We start from the raw sequence: 6,693 nt of genomic DNA on the forward strand, positions 1-6,693 counted from the left end.
CGCAGATGCGAGTCACATATGTAATTACACATTTTCTAATAGCCACATAAAAAAGGAAAAAAAAAAGAAACAGGTGATGTTAATTTTTACTAATATATTTTATTTAACCCAATATATCCAAAATACTATCATTTCAATGTGTAATCAATATAAAGTCATTTTTAAGATACTTTATATACTCTTTTTGCTGACACAAAGACTTCAAAATGTAGACTATATTTTATGTTTACAGCATACATCTCAGTTTGGATGAGGCACAAAGTACTTGGAAAATACATGTACCTAGCGGCCACCATACCGGAGAACACAGCTTGAGCCCCACCTCCTGTGGCATTTCTGTGGCATTTGTTGTGTATTCTGCGAGGCATGCCATTCTCAGGGTGGCATAGCGATGAAAAGAATGGATGAGTTTGACCCTTTGCCATTTACTAGTTGTATGACCTTGGGCAATAGTCAACCTTTGTAAGCTTCATTTTCTTCATCAGCAAAATGGAAATGTTTTTATTGTAGCTACCGTCACACTGGGCTGTTGTGAGGAATGAACAAGATACGTGAAGTGTTGAACACAGGGCTTGGTACACAGTAAGGAATTTAATAAGTATTAGCCAGTAATGGTAGTAGTGATGGTAGTAGGATCTTCTTAATGTACTTGCTTTTATCCTTATATTTTCTGTTCACATGCTATCTCCCCATGAGGCCTTCTCAAAATATTCAAGGTTGAGAGACTTTATTTTAGCAAGCATTATGCTACATCATAGTTATCACAGTCAGCTTTGGATTTTTGTCATTGATACATGAACATGTTCTGATCTTCCAATTTTAAGCTTCTCAAAGGCAGAGTCTCTGTTTTGTTTTTGTTTTTCTTTTCTTTTTTTTTTTAAAGATTTTATTTATTTATCTGAGACAGAGAGAATGAGAGACAGAGAGAGCACACGAGAGGGGGGAGGGTCAGAGGGAGAAGCAGGCTCCCCGCCGAGCAGGGAGCCCGATGCGGGACTCGATCCAGGGACTCCGGGATCATGACCTGAGCCGAAGGCAGTCGCCTAACCAACTGAGCCACCCAGGCGCCCTCTGTTTTGTTTTTCTATCAAAGAAACTAGCATGATGTCTACCAAGGAATAAAATGTCAATAAATATTTTTTGAACAAGTGAATGAAAATTACATTTTACTGCTGTTATTTTTTTCACATGTGGATATCTGGCCTCCCCAAAGGCAAGGGGCCAGATTTTAGAGTTACCCAACGAATTAATTACCAATGGGGGAAAAAAATCATCAGGATGTATTGATGATGAGAGATGAAAGAATAGAACCGTCAAGAATGGTTTCTGACTCCTGTGATTGTAGTACGAGAGGCATCTTTCATTGAGATATAGAGTTGGAGACATACCAGATTTGGGGGGAAATGCTGGTTATATTTTAGACATGTTGGATTTAGATTTCAGTGTGAAATCCAAGTATTTATATCCAGCAGGCAATTGCATATTCAGGTTTGGAGCTCAGAAGAGGAACATGGAGTAGGCAATGGCTTTGACAGTAATCCTTTTACTGCTATTCTTTTGAAATCATGGGCGAGGACAAGATTCTAAGTTTCTGCCTTCAGCCATCTTCTCCTTCTCCTAAGAGAACACTATATACAAGAGTTGACCAGAGGAAGAACATGAGATGGAGACTGAGAAGGAGATGCCAGATATTCAGAAGGAGGTCCAAAAGGGAGTGGTGTGAGAGCAGCCCAAGGAGGAAGCCCTTAAGACTTCTTAAGACCTGGGTTTGCCAAGCTCATGGTTCAAGTTCAATTCCATTTTTAATTTCTGATTTCTTAGTCTTGTTTCCTTCTTCTTAGATGTCTTTCAATCTCTTACTGTTCTTTAGTTTCTGATGTTCATTCTCCCTGGTACAAGTCATAGTAATCCCTTTGCCTAGAGAATTTAAAGGGCTTCAAGAAGTGGAATGCTGGCTTTGATTAATCTAAGTGACTTCCAGTAGCTGCCAATTTTGCCAATTAATGGTAATAAATCCATTTCATCTCCTATTCAAGGAAACAAGGCAAGGAAAGAGATAAAAAAAAAATTAAGTGGTGCCTACAACATTTGAATCACTGTGTTAGGACCTTTATGCACATTATCCTAATTAATTATTAGCAATCAATCTGTGAAAGAGATATTATCCCCATTTTACAGATGAAGAGATTATACTTTTGAGAGATGGCATATCTTACCTAACGACTGCAAAGTAGAAGTCAGACTTGAATTTGGATTTCTTTGACTTAGAAGTCGAGCCTCTGTCCCAGGCCTTCACCCAGTGATTTGATGGTGTCATTTTCACTTTACTAAGTATCCTATAGAAAAATAAATTTTTAGGACCGATGTCTTTTGGTAGAGCACTGAGCTTCTATATAAATGGAAGTTTGACTTTCCAATTGGGAGTTGCATGAGCTCTAAATTAACATGAGACCCAAGTAAATATAGCCCGTTCATTAAAAGGTATGATGCATTGTTCTTCCCTGAAAGGCATAATTTTCTCAGGAGTGCTTTGGGTCTGAGTTCATTTCCTTTGAGCGTCTCCTTCTCAACAGGCTGCAATTTTAGCTCTTCCCTGGGAATGATGATTCAGATTTCTGAGGTTATAGCTAAATAAATGTCAAGCTCACATACTGCAGTGTCTGTACTCATTTCTACCTGACTGAGGGTTGAGGGGAAGCAACAGGATGCAAAACAGCACAACTTGTACGTGTATAGTCAAGCTGGCAAATAAGTATCTTTCAATACCATGGCCAAGACTGGGAATCTTCTGAGAGTGCTCAGGTGCTGATGGCTTATCCATTGGAACAATTTTTGCCATTAGCCTTAAGCTTCTGCTGCTTCCATATAGGAAGATGAGCCAAATAGAATTGGAAAACAGGTTTGTGTTGGGTCTTCCCTCCTACACCTCTTATAGTTGTTCTCGAATAGCTGTATGTCCAGGTTGCTTGGGGAATATCCAAAAATCCCAAAGTCCAGGCCACTCCTCAGCACCATTACAATAAAATCGTGAGGAGGGGTGGAGAGACTCAAGACTCAGTATTATTAATGCTTCACAGGTGATTCCAATGTGCAGCCAGGGGCTGAGACCCACTGTTTTCAAAGTTTTAGGTCTAGGAAAATGGTTTTCTACTCTGGCTGCACATCAGAATAATCTAGACAAGTATTAAAAATACATACTGTCAGTTCACACCCATGATTTAATTGGTCTATGGTGGAGCTGAAGCATCAGTAGTTTTAAGGAACTTTCCAAGTAATTCTAATATTCAGCAGGGGGAGAACCACTATTCCAGAACTGAGTTTTGAGCAGTGGTCCCCAGGCTCCTTCTCATACTTGAAGGCATCTGTGAATCCCTTGGAGATCCTTGGATTAAAATACAAATCCACCTCACCACTAGAGATGCTGATTTGGTTGATATGAGGTAGGGCCTATGATTTTGTCATTTGTAACAAGCTCCCGTGGGATGCTGCTCATTCCCAGATCACTCTGTAAGCAGCATTGGCCAAGCATCTACCTTACCATGATTTTGCCACTAAGCCTTCTGGTGGGCTAGGTATGGGTTGGCAAATGGGAATACCCTCTTTCCCCTTTGGATGCTTGGCAGATATCTCTTTTTTTTTTTTTTTTAATGTTTTATTTATTTATTCATGAGAGTCCGAGAGAGAGAGAGAGAGAGAGAGAAGCAAGCTCCCCGCCTAGCAGGGAGCCCGATGTGGGACTCGATCCCAGGACTCTGGGATCATGACCTGAGCCGAAGGCAGACGCTTAACCATCTGAGCCACCCAGGCGCCCTTGGCAGATATCTCTTAGTCATCAAGTACATTGACTTGAGAGTTACAGGTTCTTGAGTTTGTTCTCCAGTTCTGCTCCCATGCTTTCTTGCTATGGGATATAGGCCAGGGCAAGAGAGATTATTTATGTCTCCTTAACTGTAAGATGGAGATGATAACAGCACCTACTTCATAGAGTTACTGTAAGGATTAATAGAAATGCTACATATAAAGTTGTAGCTAAGTGTTTGACACGTTCTAAGTACTCAATAAGTGGTAACCAATACAGCTGTGCGTCCATGACATCCATGGTATATTAGGTTTTTCAGTATATTTTAGCTACAAGACCTTTCTTTTAACTGTAACTTACGTGGAAGCTCTATATACGCAAACTAGATAAGGTTAAATCCATTTTTAAAGCAGAGATGTGTGCCCAGCGCCTGGAATCCCTCTGCTTCTCCTCTAGTCTTCCAAACACTTAGCCAAGGCAGTAGATGTGCTATCTTCTTTGAATGTACCAAGTCTAGTCCAACCTACTCATTTACAGAAAAACCCATAAATGACCTACCCAAGATCATGCAACTGGTAAATGGTAGAGCCTACTTCTGACCCTTGGGACCTGGTTTTAGTAAGTTCTTTTTGGTCACCAAATAATAGCGGAATTAGAACTAAGGGCAATACTACTAGATCTGTGTTTTTCTGAATAAAAAAGGGACTTTATTATTAACTGAATTTTAATCTTATGATCAATACATGTTTACAGTAAGAAAAATAATTAAAGACAAAGGGAAAGTGTAAGCCTCTCTCCCCATTTTTATGACTTCCATCCTCATTTCTAAAAGCCAACCATTGTAAATAGTTACTTGGATGTTTTTCAGAATTTTTAAACATTTATACAGAGTGATAATATATAGAATGTATAAAAATATATAAATATATATATTCTTTTATACCAATGGAAGCAAATCATATCTACTCTTTGGTTTCTAGCTTTTATTTCACTTAGTTATCTCACTAATCATTCCATACTGTGTATGTATATATAAAATTATCACTTTTTGTGGTTACAAGAGATTCCTCTTTTTTTTTAAGTTAGCCCACCTTCTTGGGGATGAACATGAGACTGCTTATCGTTTTAGCTGTGGCTATGCTTACACATTTGAGTAACTACTTCTAGATTCCCAGAAGAAAAATTTGTAGGGGGAGTACACCCACGCACCCTGTGTTCCTTCAGTTTTGCCACACTGCATTGCAATTTTCTTCCATGGGCCTGTGAGTTAATCACCTTTGGGAAAAAATAAAGGAACTTCCACAGCTGAAATGCCAGACTCCATCCACATTAGACTTTTCATCTTGGTCCAGTTTGTAGAGGCTGAAAGTTCCAGCACTAGCTGTGGGCCTTCTGTTCTAAGGACTTAAATGGAGCAAATGTTCTACCCTCCATTCCCACTGGGCAACTAAACAGATATTTACAAGCCCAAATTGCTCATGTATCATTCACCTTCCCCCAGCCTCTACTCACTCAGTCTCTTTTGGCCAACCAGTAACTGCAAAGCACAAAATGCCATGACTTCCCATTAATAATTTTCTCTGTCTGCTCTGGGGGTTGGCCTCAAAACGGAGGTGTCTGAAACATGCACCCTGATCTATGAAATTTCTAGTGGACAAAGTTGTTCAGTGATTTTTCAAATAATGCAGCTGGAAAGGGAGAAATGGTTTAAAGCCATGATTAATGCCACTGTATCCCCGGATGCCTTACTTCCTCAGCTCATCACTGTAAGTAATTACCTGCCTGATCCTGGACAAGTTCTTCTGTTTGGCTCAAGTCAGCTATTGATCATTTATTTAAGAATTGCATACTCCAGGGAAGGTGGAAAAAAGTCTCCAAATTAATTTTTTTGAGCCCACTGTGGTCATGAATAAATATCTCTCATTCAGACAATTTACATCAGCAACTGCTTAGCAGTGGGAATTTGTTTACCACTTCTGACCTGCTCCTCTGAAAATTGGTTTTCTAACCAGTCTGTGAGTGGCAGTTTTAAATTGACACATTAAATTTTCAAAATCATATTTGACTTACTGTCTCCTGCTCACAATGTCGCTCAGTGCTTCGACAGATACACATGCTGGTGTTCTGGTTATAAAACTAGAAGGCTCCCAAGGCTTTTCTTCTGGGAGCACATGCTTATCTCACAGGTTGGGACTCCAGCTAATAGTTTCCTTAACTAGAGGATGCAGGCATGTGGTGATTTTTGAGCAATCATAGTATGAAAAATAAGCAAAAAAAAAAAAGTCATCCAAGCAGGGTTTTTTTTTAGAACTAGTGGAGTTCATCAAGATAAAAAACTTCTGCACAGCAGAGGAAATAGTCAACAAAACAAGGAGGCAACCCACAGAATGGGAAAAGATATTTGCAAATGACACTACAGATAAAGGGCTGGTATCCAAGATCTATAAAGAACTTCTCAAACTCAACACCCAAAAAACAAATAATCAAGTCAAAAAATCAGCAGAAGGCATGAACAGACACTTCTCTGAAGAAGACATACAAATGGCTAACAGACACATGAAAAAATGTTCATCATCATTAGCCATCAGGGAAATTCAAATTAAAACCACATTGAGATACCACCTTACACCAGTTAGAATGGCAAAAATGGACAGGGGAAAGAAACAACAAATGTTGGAGAGGTTGTGGAGAAAGGGGAACCCTCTTACACTGTTGGTGGGAATGCAAGTTGGTACAGTCGCTTTGGAAAACAGTGTGGAGGTTCCTCAAAAATTTACAAATAGAGCTACCCTATGACCCAGCAATTGCACTCCTGGGTATTTACCCCAAAGACATAGATGTAGTGAAAAGAAGGGCCATATGCACCCCAATGTTCATAGCAGCAATGTCTGCAA

The sequence above is a fragment of the Leptonychotes weddellii genome, chromosome 6 (assembly GCF_054177405.1).
Source record: "Leptonychotes weddellii isolate Sample4059 chromosome 6, ASM5417740v2, whole genome shotgun sequence".
Classification (NCBI taxonomy): Eukaryota; Metazoa; Chordata; class Mammalia; order Carnivora; family Phocidae; genus Leptonychotes; species Leptonychotes weddellii.